The 17830-nt window shown below is 37.0% G+C and overlaps 1 protein-coding gene across 14 annotated transcripts in view; it reads left to right on the plus strand.

Moving 5' to 3' along the window:
* Positions 1–4699: 4699 nt before the first annotated feature.
* Positions 4700–17830, plus strand: part of LOC141394046 (uncharacterized) — a 247630-nt gene continuing 234499 nt past the window's right edge. For 5 of the 14 annotated variants that reach the window (XM_073967837.1, XM_073967841.1, XM_073967844.1 and 2 more), the window contains exon 1: positions 4712–5025. The gene's annotated coding sequence lies outside the window, so the exon portion shown is untranslated. Of the gene's footprint in view, positions 5026–17830 lie in introns of all 14 variants that reach the window. The other 9 variants (XM_073967836.1, XM_073967842.1, XM_073967847.1 and 6 more) reach the window with 6 other exon arrangements.

Genomic DNA, 17830 nt, shown 5'->3' on the forward strand with positions numbered 1-17830 from the left:
GATTAAAGATCAAATGTTTTGCGGAGGAGATACTAAAAGGAATGGATCTACATTGACCATTATGAAAGTGGATCTCCAGCCACTACATATGGTGCCATAGGGGTTTTTTACACCCTTCGGCTGGTTTCTCAAGAAGTATGGACTTGCCCTTGAAAAAACGTTTACCATCGTAATTGAGGCAGCGAATGCAAGTTGCTTCAACAAAAATCAAAGTGATTCGAAAGCAGGTCTTAAAATGAACTTATCCGAAATTTTGTGTGGGAGGTACCGGATGGAGTGGACAAATATAGTCCATGTTTAAACCTGATCTATATCTAGTAGATATATTAGGATGTGTAAAGTATGGACCAATTCGGCCACTCCCTTTAAGAGTTACCGTACGAACAATTTTTCCGAAAATTTTTGAACTTTTGTGGGGGAGGTACCTGAAGGAGTGGACCGATATGGCTTATCTTCAAACTTAAACTATGTTTGGACAAAATATTACTAAGGCCATATTTTGGACCGAATCGGCAGATCCGTTCGGGAGTTCTCTTGCGCTCCAACCACCTCACACGGTGTCATAGGGGTTTTTGTAACTTTCATGCTATTTTCTCAGGAAGTATGGACTTGCCCCTAATAAAACTTGTACCGTCGTATGGAGGGCAGTAAATACAAGTTGCTAAAACAAAAATCAAAGCGATGCGAGAGAGGGCCCTAAACTGAACTTTTCCGAAATTTTGTGTGGGAGGTACCCGAAGGAGTGGACCTATTGAGACCATATTAAAACCTCATATTCCTCTGGTAGAAAGTTTACGCTGTACAAAGTATGGACCAAATCGGTCACTCCCTTCAACAGTTATCGTGCGCACAAACTTTCCGAACATTTTCGAACTTTTGTGGGGGAGGTACCGGAAGGAGTGGACCGATGTAGCTCATCTTCGAACTTAAACTAAGTTTTGGCAAAATATTACGAAAGCCAAAGTTTGAACCGAATCGGTTCATCCGTTCGGGAGTTATCGTGCGCTCCAGCCAGCAGGACAGACAGACAGACGGACAGACAGACGGACGGACATGGCTAGATCGACTCCAAATTGTCTGAAACACATTTCGTCCAAACATACTTGGGGTCTAAAACCATTATTTCGATGAGGCACATTTTCATCGTATCAAAGTGTATATACCCTTCTTAGCCTAAAGGCTGAGGGTATAAAAACAAAATATGGTAACATGGGGCGCCTTCGCCACGTTTTTTTCAAAATGTTCTCATATCGACATCATTAAAGTTTTTCCAAATATTATTTTTGGTAAGAATATTAGCATATCTTGACTATATGTTTTGATATATAAATGATTATAATTTTGCTTTTAAAATATTATTTTTGAGAATTTACAAAATGTCTAAAAGGTGGCGAAGCCTCCCCACCCATGGGGTAGCTTCGCCATCGACATAGGACATATATCAACGAACTCTAAAACTGGAATTTACCATACTTCCTCCTCAAATATCAACATTATACATAAAAGGAACATGTTTTCTATTTAATAATCAAAAATTATTCTAAAATTTACAAAAAGAAACATATTTTAGCCGTTAATTGAAGTAGGTACCTTGAATTAAGGCATAAAAATGAAATCTTTGCCAAATTAGATAGGTTTAGCACAATATTTGATTTTAACTTCACATTATAGCGTGGCATATCAATGGCATAAACAATTTAAGTTAAACCTGACATATTTCTCACATTAACCCACAACACCCCTATCATGGCGTAGCCGCCCCACCCCCTACATAGTTCATAATATGAATATATTGACTTTTGTAATTACTTTTATCATGCAAATTATTTGGATTTATATTCTTCAGTAGTTGTCTATTAACGGTATAAAATATAATTTTGATATCACAAAAGGTATACAAGATATCACAAAATATACCTACCATGCATATTTTTCGCAATACCACAAAAACATGAAACCGCGTGCATCAGCAATCATATATTTGATAGAATTGCCAATTATTGGGAGATGAAAGATCTTCGTTAAAGTCACAGTTTTCCCTTTAACGGCATTTCTCTAGCAGTTATATTTATCAAGAAAATCGGCACTGGCGAAGGCGCCCCAGTGGCGAAGCCGCCCCATTTTACCATACATGTATTTCAAATTGAAAACACAAACAAATACATGTATTTTGTTTTTGTATTTTTGAACGCACACGCAACACGCAGTTAATTAGGTAAAGGTTTTAAGCTGGAAACACATACAACGTTTGGGTTAAGCTGAAAACAGGTACAACAGCTTAAGCTGGAAACACATACAACGTTTGGGTAAAGTTTTGTGTCGTTTTGGCCGTTTTTACACTGTTGGGCATGATGCCGAAAAATTCAAATTCATTTGAAATATATGCCGGCAAACAGATAAACGCTGGACTTTGGTATCGTCGTCGCCCTGTTGTTGTTGTTTTTTTCTCTACGCCCAACGCAAAACTTTAATCAAACGTTGTATCTGTTTTCAGCTTTAAAGTTTTGTGTCGTTTTGGCCGTTTTTACATTGTTGGGCATGATGCCGAAAAATTCAAATTCATTTGAAATATATGCCGACAAACAGATAAACGCTGGACTTTGGTATCGTCGTCGCACTGTTGTTGTTGTTTTTTCTCGACGCCCAACGCAAAACTTTAATCAAACGTTGTACCTGTTTTCAGCTTTAATGAAAACCACCAATGTTACCACGTGGTTTTAAAATGTACACGCCTCGGAAAATGGCACGTAGAAATTACGAAACGCGTAGGTAAAGATAACTAATAGGTAACTACCTACCCGGTTACCTAGGGCTACAAATTACGGGCATCACACACACATTCTCATATTTTGAAAAAATTACACATGTTACTATAAATATTGACATCAATATTTTATAGTGTATGCCCACTTTAAAATAAACAGGAAAGTTCTAAATTTCATATGTTTTTGTAAAACGAACTAACTATGCATTTACATCTACCTTTATTATTGCTCCACGCCATTTGACGTTTTAAGCCATGGCCACAGGGTTGTATTTTTCAGCGATTTTCATACCTGGCCTACCTCTACTTTATTATACCCCGGTTACACTATTGAAGGTTAACCCACTGGGTTTAATAGATCCAGTGGGTTAATCTTTTTGGTTACACCATGGTACAATAATACAGGTAGCATTATCATGGCAGCTGATTGTAACGTAATGTGTCAATTGCATTGAATTTATGTCAAATTTTGACATCTAATGTTGCCAACAATTGCCGATGCGGCTACCTGTGTATTTGTACCATGGGTTACACTTAGCTTTTCGAGGATATAATCTGTCAGCTGATGTTTGATTACGTATACATACAAAATAACTAATAAAGTCGTGTGTTACACTTTTACAATTTCTCGTATGAGATATCGTCCCCTCTTTGCTCATATTGGTATATTTTACACACAGGGATTCATTTTTGTATCGTACTTTTTGTTAAAAAAGTGTCTAATGAAAAAAAAAAATAATAATTTTATGATTTTCAAATAACTTTAGATTTATTAACTCCATAAAATCTCATGCGGCCAATCGTAAACGTGTAAAACACGACAAATACTATGTTTACATTTAGTCCCAATTTACATTAGGCGAGTTTACTTGCGGCAATTGTCATTTTGTAGGAGAGAGAGGTGAGGCATATGGTAACCCTTTGCCTCTCAGCACCCTCTCTTACCTACAAACTGACAATTGCCGCAAGTAAACTCGCCTAATGTAAATTGGGACTTACGAAATCCACTCGATTTCAACTGTCAATTCCATTGCTCAAACGTCAAATGAAATCGAATCGATTTCAGTTGAGTTTTCATTTGACGTATACGCAAAGGAATTGACACTTGAAATCGAGTGGATTTCGTAAATGTAAACATAGTTAAACTCTGTTGCAAAAACAGTTGCAACTTTTGGTACTTTTTGAGTAGAGTACCGAATAAAACACGGTATTTTTGGTGGATTTGTGCCGGATTTAAAATAAACCCAGTCATGAGAGGATTTAATTTTTGCATGGCAAATCTGGTCAGATTTGACCAGATTAAGCAAATAAATCCTCATGAAGTGGGTTAACCCGGCAAAAAGCTGTAGTGTAACCGTGCTATTATACCATGTCACACGTCAAAATAACGCATTTGGTCTGTTCCTTTACTTCTGAAAATGGTAAAACCGGCAAAAGTAGTAAAAGTTGAAAACTGCTCCCATATGAATTGTATTGTGTCTGAAGTAAAGGAACGCTTTTCGAGTAAAAAGTTGTAAAACTTGAAGATTCTTGAACGTAAAGGAACAGGGCTATTACTGTGAACTGCTTGTTTACCTTTTGTATGTAATTTTATTCATAATAATGCATTTTGACAACTAATGTGATAATCAGCTGTTTTTGCCGTTGTACCTGTATCAAGATCTATTAATAGATCTTGACCTGTATTATTGTGCCATGATTCCATCATTTCGGAATTTCCATTCTCTTATTGGAGTTGTTGTTTCAAAATACTGGCAACACTGCTTGACATTCGATTAATCAGAATGTCATGTAAAAAAGATCCGACGAGAATGACATTTAAAAAGGAATATTAGAGGAGAAAATATAACTGAATACTCTCATTGTTAATTGTGAGAGAGAGCATTTTTTTCAAAAACAGTGTTTATGCCAGCTCTCGCTCTGTCAATGAGACCAACAAATTCAATCCAAATTTTTTATTTGACGCGAGAACATCTTTCGTACGGCAGATACGCGAGCGATTCGGAAAATAAAGAAAATACAACAAAATAAAAGTTGAAACTGGTAAAAAAATTATGTACAAAAAATTTGACAAAATGGCATATTTGTGTTTGTGAGCAAAATATTCGGTTTATGTTTTGTTTTTTAAACGTTTTTATAAGTGATTGTGCAGAGAAGTGTGAATCGAAAAAATAAGAAATTATTTCAACCACACACAACGACAAAAGGAAAAATAAAGCAAAAAAAAAAATAAGAAACGTCATTAAAGTGTATTACAAAACGTAAGAAAAAATCCCTCTAAACATAGTGCAAAATATAGGAAATTTTTGTTAAATAATTGTAAAAAAGAAAAAGAGATTGCAAAAATGTGTTGTTGTTGTCGTGCATTAATAAAACCTTAAAACAATTCACTTTTATCAGTGGCCAAATATTAAAGAAGAAAATTATGAGGGGAATATATTGTGAATACGAGAGATAGGTAGAGAGCGCGTACATGGCAAAGAGTGTGGGTTTTGTGTTTGATGGGAAAATGATTAAAATACAGAAAAATTTAATGCTTTTCTGGTCAAATTTTTTTAATATTTATGCTATTTGTTCCTTTCTAAAGATTTACTCACCCATTATTAATTTCCTGTTAGAATTAATTTTCTAACATTTTGCCTTTCTCCCTCCCATCTACATATTATGTTTTTTGTTTGTTTCATTCATAATTTTTGTTCTATGCTGTGTTCCAGTGTTTGGATTTCTCTCATTCTCCCTTTCTCTCACCCTTAAGCCTCTCTGTTGCTACTTTTGACATCTTAACTTCGTTGTTTTTTCATTCTGTTTTATCTTGACATTTCTGCCTCTTAATATCAACGAATTATGAGAACTGAGAATGAGAGTGAGTGATGCCACCTCTTTGCATTGAGAACAAATCTTGTTGTCAACCAAACAAGGGAGTTTTTCTTATTGAGAGCCACCTTGGCAAGATTTTTTGCCAAATAAATGATTGTTTGGTCTTGATTTTTGCAACATTTTCATGGATAATTTATTATTTTATATGCAGTAATGTTTTTCTGTTTTGTGGAAGTGTAGTTGTTAGTTTTTCTTGTTGTTCAAAAGGAAAAAAGTGAATGTGTTTCAATGGGATAATTACATTTTTTTTGGGCTTGAAATGTTGTCTTGATCAGCTGTTGTTGTCATATACAAAGTATCCTGAATAGCTGAAAACTAGTTTCTGTGGATTATTTTCTTCGCAAATACAAAAAGGTAAATTTTATTATAAACAAATGTATACGTCTTATTAATATAACATATTTTAGGTTAAGAATTATGTGATCTGTTTCCAAGAAATGCCGAACATCATTAGATCTATATACCATCAGCTTTGTATGACATTTATGGCGTTTGTGCTAAAGTTTATCCATAGCTCTTTGAAAGAATTATCTTCGATATAGGCATAAGAAGTTATATTTAAAGTCATATGTAACTTAAGGATGAAAATCGTATTTAATTAGTGGATGTTGGTGGAGAAATTATCATATCATAATTAAAAAAACTTCGAAGAAGAAGTAGAACCATTTTATTCAGCGGTATATTATATCAGAATTTATTTTGTATTTTTAATTAGATTTTTTTCATTTTTATATGACAGTTTTTTGGTTGAGAAATGAAGCCTTTACTTTACCTATGTAGAGTTTAAAAACCCGACTATACGAACACTGATTTCATTGTGGATTCGGAGTGGCGGCCAAAGAATTTGCGGGGTCTAAATACATATACATATATCAGAAGATATTCTCAGATATTGGCATGACTAGCACTCCAACTTAACTTTAACTTAAGGTTGAAAACCTGCTACACATAAAAATTCATTAAACTGCTGCAGTGGGATTGTACATTAGATGGTTGTTTGGCATAATTAGAACATACGGAGGAACAAATTTCCTTTACCGACAGTTCGATTTTTTTTAAACAAATCGTAAGTTTATCTTAATAGCTGGCCTTCGTCCGGGATTTTAAGACTTTCTCCTATGGACAGGTGCTAATCTCGGGAAAGGGAACACCACCTTGTGGTTTTATGTCTTTGTGCATTAGTTTGTAACATGCAAAAGGAAACGAGATAGACCCATAGTTCCTTTTAGGGATGTACATAAGATCACTTTCTGAGTCGATTTACGCATGTCCGTCTGTCCGTGTATTTTTGTAAACAAAGTACCTAGAGGTCGCATTTATTGTCCGATTCGCATGAAAATTGGAGAATATAGTTTTTTTGGCCAAAGGATGAACGCAATTTATTTTGGTAAAAATCGGTTCAGATTTGAATATAGCCCCCGTATATATCTTCGCCCGATTTAAGGCATTTGGTGCACGAAACACGCTATATATGTCCGATTTCAATGAAATATATGTGACGGAATTTAGTCTAGAAATAAGTGTGCCAAATTATATAGAAATCGGTTCAAATTTGGATATAGCTTCCATATATATTCTCGGCTGATTTTAGATATTTGATGCACCAAACGCGCTATATACATATGTCCGATTACAATAAAATTTGTAATGTTTGCGGGGATTTGTCCTAGAAATAAGTGTGCCAAATTATATAGAAATCGGTTCAAATTTGGATATAGCTCCCATATATATACTCTCGGCCGATTTTAGGTAATTGATGCACGAAACGCGCTATATAATCAAAATTTCTCCAACGTGAATAGGTTGCGTCCTTAAAAAAATCGGGAGACGGGGTGAGTAAGATGCAGCATCCCAGTACACATGCGGTATATATCCCAGTACACTCGATGCGAGTATCTTATTTGGATCATACGTTGCACATGGTAATATTTTCACCAGACTTAGATCAGTTTCGAATATGGACTTTATCGGTTCACTCCTTCGGGTACCTCCCACGCCAAAATTTCATATCGAAATCGGTTCAGATTTGGACATAGCTTCCATATGTATATCGACCGATTTGAGGTATTTGATGCACGAAACACGGACTATGTGACGGAATTTGGTCAACAAATAAATGCGAAAAATTATATCGAAATCTGTTCTGATTTGGATTTAGCTCCCATATATATTTTACATATTCACATTGGTGTAGGGTATTATATAGGCGGCCCCGACCGACTTTGACCCTTTCCTTATTGGTTTTAATTTATAATTTTTCCCTAAGTAGCCGGTCATTAAACAAGGGATTTTTCGGAACTTCAGAGGCCCATATCTCGGGTAGTATACATTTCCCCAGAAAGTGTTATAAGTCGTAGGAATTAGGACGAAAAGCACTATCTGTGGTAAATTTAAGTTCCTTTTTGCAACAAAATGTTGTTGGAGTTCCTTTTACGATGGTACAATTTTTTTCAGTGGCAAGTCCGTACTTCCAGGGAATGGCATGAAAACTGTAGCGGCTGGTGGGCACAACAACTTTCGAACCGAATACTTGGAGAACATCCCACACAAAAGTCCAAATATATCGCCTAAAATGGTTCAAAACGGAGCAGCCGATTTGATCCAAACATTGGATCTCTTAATATTTTGTCCAAACTTGGTTTAAGTTCGAAAATGGGCCATATCGATCCACTCCTTGGGAACCTACCTCACAAAACATTAACATTTTCGTTTAGGTCCAGTTAAAGGTCTGTTCGAGGATCCTTTGGAAATTCTCCAGTTATACGATGATCAACTGAAATGAAATTGGAGTGAATCTCAAAATAAGATCTACATTCTAAATGGATTATGTCGGTCAATTCCTTCAGGTACCTTCCTTCGCAACACTTTTGAGCTTTAATCCAAATGAATATTTTTATCGGAAAACAAATTTTGAAATAATTTTTTTGAGGAAAAGGATTTTGGTTGTGGTGCCGGTATTCCATCTGGCCATCGATGAAAGTTTCAGTTCACACAGGCTAAGGGTGTATCTCTGTGGTAATTGAAATCTTTCACAGCCATGACCATTGGATGGTGTCAGGAACGAAAAGCTATCTGTCAATTTATAGAATAGTTCTGGTTAATAAGTCCACGGTCAGCTTAATATTATTTCCTCTTAATGTTGCTGTCTCTCAAGCTGTAATCATTCAATGTAGTTCATCCGCGGAATGTTTAACTCTAATGAATGGAGGTAGAGCCTGATAGATTTAGCTTCATAATGTTCCCCGGATAGCATCGGTCATAACTTTTTTGCTTTACGTTCTACATCAAACGTCTTGAAAAATTGGTTTAGGTTTTATGTCCGGCACCGATGTCGCCAATATTTGAGGGTCATAATGTTAACTCCTCAAGGAGTTAATCGGAAAAGAAGATGTTCGGGTCCAATAATCATTTTGCACATTTTGACGAGCCAAAAAAAAAAAAAAAAAACAAAGAATGAATGAATGAATGAAAGTGATTGTTGTGGTTGTTCGGCCGCTTGAAACGCTTTTGTTTTCGGGTCAATCCGGTACAAAGAACCCGTGCTGCCGTAGGGTTGAAGCTGAATTTTGCTTCCATTTCCAGGTCTAAAAATATGACGTTTTCCACGGTAGCCAACTAAAAAACTTCTATTTCGGCCCATATGGCATCTCAATGTTCATATTGCAGAAGATCGGTGCAGTAAGCTTGCGCTAACTGACCGGATATGTAGAGTTATCAATAATGCAGTTGGTGTTACCGGACATCTGGAAGGTAGCCAGTGCTATGAGGATTCTGAAGCCCGAAAAATCCTCTACCAATACCTCCCGAATTCTCTTCCTTCTCCTGTAGCAAAAGTTTTAGAATCCTTGTTGCTCCCATCCCAAAGAGAGCACTTCCACCTTGCCACCCACCAACATAGTTTCAGGGAATTGCATAGCACAACAACAGCTCTGCACGAGTCAACGACCAAGATCGACGAACTGCGATCGCCAGAATGGGCAACTGTGGCAGCTTTTTACCTGTCCAAGGTGTTTCAATGCTGGTTTCCGTCATCACCCCAAACGATGTCACGCTCTCGCGAGACAATCTCCCCCACTTCTTGTCAGAAAACATGAAAATAAATTATATAGGCATTTAGTTTTAAAAATGTTATATCCTCACTGATTCAAGATAAAATCATTCACATAGAAAAATGCAGTCCTCAAAAACACAATATTCGCAATATTAGTCGCAACGACGACTCTTTGTAGTCTTCAAATAACCACAAAACCCCAACCCATCTATTTCGAACACCCCTTCCCATTAATTCCCAAAACAAAGCTTTCCGTCTTAACTATTAACGACTATTCAATTTTCAAATAATATTTATTGTAAAACTTAATACAAAGCACGTGTCGCAATGTTGTAAAAATCTATGTTATTCCCTGGAACGAACAATTAGCTCAAAATGTTATCAACCCTATAAAGCCTTTGCATACCTTTGAAATATTCCACTTGAAAACCCACTACATTTAAAGAAAAATCACACCACCCAAGTTACAGACACCACTAATGAATCTACTACCACCACCAATCATCAACAACAGCAACATATTTTATGTTCCTTTACCACCTGCTTCTATTTTTATCGCGACAAAACATTTTCTGTTTCTTACAATATGGAATTTCTTTGAGGGTAGTAGAATGGTTAGGGGAAGATTGGTGGTTGATTATGTATTTTAACATAAGTATTTTTAGTTTTTTTTTACATATTTTACACATTCTGTTAATAATTCAAAATAGGTGGACGGACTATATTAGCGCCGCTTATTCCAATTGTACTGCAAAAGGTTACGCGCAGTACTTACACACAATAATCGAATCAACCCCCCATTGATTTTGTTAATAATATTTTAATAAGTTTATTAACATATTTATGGCTTAGAATTTATATTTTTAGAAATATTGAAAATTAATTTCAATTTTCTATATCAAGGGGAAAAGCTTTCCGAAGGGTGAGAAAACAGTAAAGGAAATTTTAAAGAATGCCTTTGGCCCTAAATGATTGTGTCCGCGTAAATATTTTTCATCTGTCCAAATTTTTCTTTCAGAATTTTAACCCACGTTTCCATATTCTTATTCATATTATCCATTCCCTACTTCTACAAAGTTTTTCCCTACTTAGGGGGCAAATTTAATAGACTTTCAAGCACATTAGTCTTTAGCTCTACTGCATTGACATCAAGTTTGGGGTTGTTCTCTTTTCCTTGCCGTTTTCATACAACTTTTGGTCTTTCTCTTCTATGTGAACCCTGAGCTGTTTCGATGTTAAATGACTTTTAGCTCATGTTATACGTATAACTAAGTAGGTATATAGAACATATACACCTCTTGTGGGTCATCTGTCACAGATTATAGCGCAGATTTTTCGGATTATCCAAGTACTACCCGCATACTTTAGCAAGTAACCATGCTTCAAGGCTTCTTCACCAGTTTGTCTAAAGTTTATATTGTTTTTGAATTGCTTGGTGTCATCTAAAGGGACTATGGTGCTGGACACAAAAGTGAAATTGATTCATGTGATTTACCACTGAGTGACGGCACCGCCCTTGTTCCACACTTTCCGCACGTCACGAGGCGGCTATGGAGAGATTAATGACTTTTGTGAGTAACTCTGTTAATCCAGTTGTTTGAGTATTACCTTGCAGATTCATGTAACATTTCCGTTTGATTTTACCTCCTCCACCGGAGTGACTAGTAGTTAACGCTATAGCAATTATGATCTAAGTAAAAGATTACTTGCCAAATTTATTTCGATACCTTACTCCCAGGTCCTTCCGGTCAGATCCTTGCGGTTTTCTCAAAGTAGAACTTGTTGAGTTTGTCGAGAAAGAATCAGTGCGGTGACTTGACACAGTCCTTCATTTGCAGATCATAAGACTGAGAAAAACGTCTTCCTAGTTCACCAACAATCTTCCTTCCTCCCTCAACATTGCAGTGTCTTGGCACCCAACACAATTTAACAACCCTGCCATGAGTTTTTAATACAGATCTACAGTATTAAACAATTTTAAATTTTATGGCGAAGGACTCTAAAGCTATCCACATATAGCGCGTCCACACTACCTGCAAAATCTGTCATTCCCACTAACAATTATAAAGCTTTGAGACCACATATTGTTGTTTTTATTCCCTCCACCATAGTATGTAGGGTATATTAAGTTTGCGTTTCTGTTTGTAACACATCGAACTAATCATATTTTTGATCAGGATAAAATTCTATCTAGCCATGTCCGTCTGTTGTAATCACTCTAGCGTTCGCAATAATTGAGCTAGAGAGCTATCTTTTTGCATTCCAGTGTCTTTTTCCATAGGCAGGTCAAGTTCGAAAATGGGCTATATCGGACCACTTTTTGATATAGCCCCCATATAACGTAACCTTCCCACTTTCGGTATTTTGACGATTTTAGCTAAATGTTTTTACCGAACTACCTGTAATTTGACACTTGACGTTCCTAGTGGTCACAAAATATCTCCACCGAAAACTGTCAACATAGGTCCATGTTTTGGTATAACCCCCATATAAAAAGCTGCAGAACTAATTAAGAACATTAAAGGGGACATCGATGGACCGCCGATAGTCAGGCGGCCCTCAAATCACTAATGTCCTATTCCATCAAGTCTGCAGTTGTTTTGGACTGTATAAAAGTATTAAGTGATCTAAAATCAGCAGTAACACTGTGTTGGGTCCCAGGTCACTGCAAAATTGTAGGAAATGAAATGGCGGATGAATTGGCACGCCGCGGATCAGAGTCACAAGATATCACAATCGAAAACTCAGTCAAGCCACCCTTGTGCTACTTCATGCGGCTGTTAGAGCAGGGCTATCGGAATAAGGCTAGCCAGATTTGGCAAAACTAACCTGATTGTAGGGTTTCCAAAGCAATCTGGCCACTCCTTTCCAAACACAGAACATCATCTCTACTTTCATTGCAAAAGATCGAACTCAGACTAACAGTTGGTCTAATCACAGGTCACTGCAATATCAGAGCAATGTCTTATAAATGGAGTAGAACCGAAGGCGCCGACTACTGCAGACTTTGTGAGGATGAGGAGGAATTAGAGACAATCGAACATTTACTGTGCCGCTGTCCAATGCTCACGAGCAAACAACTACGGATAACGGGTGAACACACGATCCAGTCTCTCTCATCCTTCTGTTAAACCGAACCAAAAAGTCTTCTTCTTTTTGCCAAGAGTCTGAAATGGCTGCAGCAAGAAGAATTGGCAGTACCACGATGAACAATTAAGCTTTTCTTTCCCAACTTCTACTTCAATTCTATCCTCCTAAATATTTCCCTTTCTTCTACAATATCATCCTCTATTTCTCTCCTTTCAGCAATCCTTTCAGCAAACTCCCCCCCCAGGATGAACACAATGGACCATAAGGTCTCCGAGTGGAGTGACCGTCGATTACGTCGACGGTTACGCGTCCTTTAACCTAACTTAACCTATAGCCCCCATATAATGGTGCCTCCCCATTTTCGTTATTTTTGACCGAACTATCTGTAATTTGAAAAACTGTGTGTTGATAGAGCCCCATATAACGGTATCTCCCCATTTTCGGTTTTTTGGACCTTAGCTACAATTTTTGAACCAAATATTTGCAATCCGACATTTGAGTTTCCCAGTGGTCACAAAACTTCTCCACCAAAAACATAGGTCCACACTTTAATTTAGCTCCTTATAAGGTTCCCGACCGATTGAAAGCATTTTTTTATGATTTTTTGGTTTTACCTTATTTAGGTATCAGTGGTCACAAAATATTTCCGCCTAAAATTGTGTGCAAGAAAAAAAAAATAATTATTCCGTATTACTTCAGAATATTTTATGTTCGGCCCGGCCGAATTTAACACTTTTTACTTGTTATTGTTTGTGCATCTTTTTCTGCTTAACCTGAATCTGGCCTCTATCTTCAGGTCTAAGAGTGTAGATGCATCAATGGATTGTTACTAGATTATGCACGGGTGGGCGGTTCTATGAACCATATTTAGATTAGGATGACTTTCATGGTACTGCAACTGGAACATGCCATTGTCTTGACGTTCTCGAAAAATCTTCATGAGGAGGAACACCGTGGCATTTTTCTTAACGGCGTTCTGTCAGGTTTGAATGTTATTCTATCCCAAGTGTTGTCGGCTAGGGTCTACATCTCAGCTTATCCCAGATAATTGTGGCATGAACGGGCGACTTGATCATATGGTAGGTTAGGTTTAAGGATGTGTAGTAGAGTGGGGCGATTTGAACACCATCGCGGGCGCCTGGAGTTTCTGATTCTTGGGATTGTACTGAGCAAAAAAGTCAACTAGACCATATGTCTACGGTGAAAATCGAGCCCCCGGATTTTGACTTGAAGTTTTTTTTTCAAGTATTTTTGGATATTTTGGCATATAACAACCAAACCACTGAGATTTTCGATCCAACACAAAGACAACAATTGTAGCCAAGACAATAATAAAGAACTCTCTAGTACATCGCAAAAGCATTGGAACGCTCCTTCAGGTAGTTATGGCCTCGAGAATGTGCACATTTTTCGGAAAATATCGATAAACGACACTGTGCTACAAAATGGAACTCAAAGTGAGTAGGTGGAAAATTTCTTTTGGAGATGAAAGCCCTTGGTGAGTGTACTGAGATCCCAAAAGGAAATTTTCACCATAGGTCAAGTTTCCGAAGATATTAATGGTTTAATTTTGGCCCCTTAATTTGAGATAAAATAGCTTTATGTGTCTCTAAAGCGTTATTGTAGCTTCATTTTGACATTACATGTCTTCAGTCAAATCGAATGGTGAATCTTTTTGTAGAATATTTCATCCCTCTAACTCAATTCTTTTCATGTCCTTTTCGTCCTTTATTTTTTGAACAGTAGTAAAAGTACCATAAGGCGAGATTTTACAGCATCCAAATATTCTACAAAAATGTTGTTCAGATGATTTTAGGTACGGTTCTCATTGATGACCAATCGATATTTCCCCGTTTTCATGGTCCTTTTTGACATTTTACCGGGTTTTGTTCAGAAAACTATGTTTTGTTTTTATGTATATTCGTTATTGGTCTGTGGTGCTTCTGAAATACTTACCATAAATAGCTCTTGTAATGACGAACACGTTAATAACAAATTTTATTGGAGGACAGATCCGGTTATCTAAATTTTTGAACCGGATATTCTGATATTAAAACCGATTTTGGAACCGGTTTTAAGTAACCGATTAACCGAATATGTATATCATTAGAAAGCTAATAAAATGGTCAATCAAATGACAGCAAGTAGCTGATTACAACTTTGTTGGTTTATCGATATTTTCCGAAAAATGTGCACATTCTCGAGGCCATAACTACCTGAAGGAGCGTTCCAATGCTTTAGCGATGTACTAGAGAGTTCTTTATTATTGTCTTGGCTACAATTGTTGTCTTTGTGTTGGATCAAAATATCCAAAAATACTTGAAAAAAACTTCAAGTCAAAATCCGGGGGCTCGATTTTCACCGTAGACATATGGTCTAGTTGATTTTTTTGCTCAGTACAATCCCAAAAATCAGAATCTCCAGGCGCCCGATAACACTTTTTTCCTTCCATACAAATCGCCCCGGCCTAATGTGTAGCCATCTAATAATCCAGTGACTACTTCACTCGGAGACCTTTGGTCCATTTTGTTGATCCTGGATAGGTTTGAAGGTGAAGATGAGAAGATTCAACGGTTATTGCTTATTGAATTGAGGGTAAAAATTAAAAATTTGGCGATAGGTATATTAGAACATGGTTGTCCTAAAAGATTCATCAATTAGTAAATCGATCGATTTAGACCCAACCTGAGCACGTTCCTCAGGAAATTCGTTTTCCAGTACAATTTGAAAATACTATAGAATGCAACCCTTAGTCTCTTGGAATAGTTAGTGGACGGAATTCGGTTACCATCATCCAAGACATTCAACTCTGTGCACATTTCCGCGGTTCATGTGATGAATGTAGTGGCCGTAGATTTAGTGGTGGACATTCCTCGCGTGAAAAAGATATCCCTATCGTTTTAGTGCCTCATCATGATAGAAAGACGCGATTTCGGGTCAAATATGTAGATATCAACCGCATTGTGGGCAAAGTAGCGTAAAAACCGCATCCTTGGAATTGTATTGTAGGGTGTCGGTGGCTCTAGTTGTGGGTACTCATATTTCGACAATGGCGATGCATCACTGGGGCAAGTCTGGTGCAACCCCTGTAATTTCTCTTCCAAATCCAGAAAAACAAGTGCGACTGAGTTGTTAGTTGGTGGCCGATTATTTAATATCGATTGATTCCGAACCCATATACGTCTAGCTAAAATGCTTGGGTACGAAGTGTCTTCGATTGATTATATACATACATACGTAGATTATACTGCTAGAATTTTTCTAATTTCTGCTATTACTCGCTGACTTTAAGTTCCTAGGCTGCAGAAAGGTCGATAGTGTGATTATGTAACTGTTTACCCTGTCCTCCAATTCCTAGGATCGAAGTCGTTTTGATCCGTGGTACAATTGTTGGTTAGCACACATGCCTTGCATCCTGAATGCCCGGGTTCGTTTCCCATGCCAGACAACATTACATATTTCAGCGGTGGTAAAAATACCATTCTGGGTAATGTAGGCAACATTTCCTGTGTGTTTTAGCCATCCTAAATTTCTCTACAAGTTGTGTCTTAAGAAACGTCGTTCGGACTCGGCAATAAACAAGTGGCCCCCATATCATTGAGCAAATATGAATCAGGGGTGCACTGATAGATATGAGAACAAATCTCCCTTGTGCCTTTGGGGATGTTTATGTGGAAATATGTATGAAAATTTTTAGACATTTGCACCACAAATATTCTCTTTTTGATGATTTGATCCACTTTGGGATCTTTACTTAAGTGCAGGACCATATTTGGAGGTGCTAGAGGGTATCGCTTCTATAATCGGTAGGTTTTAGACAGTTGAGATTTTTTTCTTTGACGTTAAGCCCAGTGTCCTCCTTATCTACTTAGTCCATGATGTTGATTCGGCAATAAAAAGTGGTCCCCATATCATTGAGCAAATATGAATCTGGGGTGCACTCATTGATATGACAAAAGTCTCCCTTGTCCCTTTGGGTATGTTTTACATTTTGGAGGATTTTATTCACTTTGGGATCTTTACTTGAATGTAGGAGCATATTTGGAGATGCTAGAGGATATCGTTTCCATAATCGGAGGTTTTTTTAAGATTTTTTCCTCCTTACCTACTTAGTCCATAATGTTTCATTTGTGGCGTAGAGAGGACAGTAATTTACGGTACTATATTTTTGGAAGAATTATATATTCAACAGCTGGCGTCTCAGACCGCATGAAAACACTGGTTTTATAGGACAGCAGTCTGTCCCATCTTAACTTAATATGATAATAATTCGAATCTGTCCAAGATAAATACTGCACTGCGGGCTGTATCGGTTCTCATTACTGAAGCGATATAAAGCGCTCAGGCGGCATTAAATTCTGTACTGAAAAATCTACTGGATATACAGCATCATTATCAGGTATACAGAGTTTATTTTTTAGCCTTAGATGGCAACATATTTAGTGATACTCACGGCTTGGTCATAAAAACATTCTGCAACGGACAGGTAGCGAAGATGAGCTAAGTGATAAAGCAGGAAAAATCGAATACATTTCAAGATTTTTTATTTCTTTATTGCAGACAGATAAATCCCAGAAAGCAAGCCATTTTCATCGAAGGCAACAATTTAAAAATTTTTTCCAGACTGCTTTATTGTTGTTAGCTCCCACCACTATTGTGGTTCTTTGTGAAAAGATATTGAAATGGATATTGGAAAAGACAACACTTTAATTTGTAGATTAAGTCCACATTAAAGAAATTTGAATTCACTTTGATTTGAATTTATATCCTTAAATATCTCCAATATCTCCCCCCGTTCATAACAATTCCTACTGCCTCCCAATTTGAATAATCAAAATTGTCCACATTTCATATAAATCACCCCGGGCGAAAGAGAGAAAGATAGACAATAAGTTTGAAATTATGGTTGTTGGTGGTTGCTGTGATGACATCTCATGATGTTTCTGCCACCGCTGCTGCTGCCTGCTTCTGATGATGATGTTGATGGGCCTCTGAGTAGGATGTATTCAATTAAATCAGAATTTTTCAATTTTATAACAATTTTCATC

The sequence above is a fragment of the Musca autumnalis genome, unplaced genomic scaffold (assembly GCF_047663935.1).
Source record: "Musca autumnalis isolate F117 unplaced genomic scaffold, ASM4766393v1 scaffold_2, whole genome shotgun sequence".
NCBI lineage: Eukaryota > Metazoa > Arthropoda > Insecta > Diptera > Muscidae > Musca > Musca autumnalis.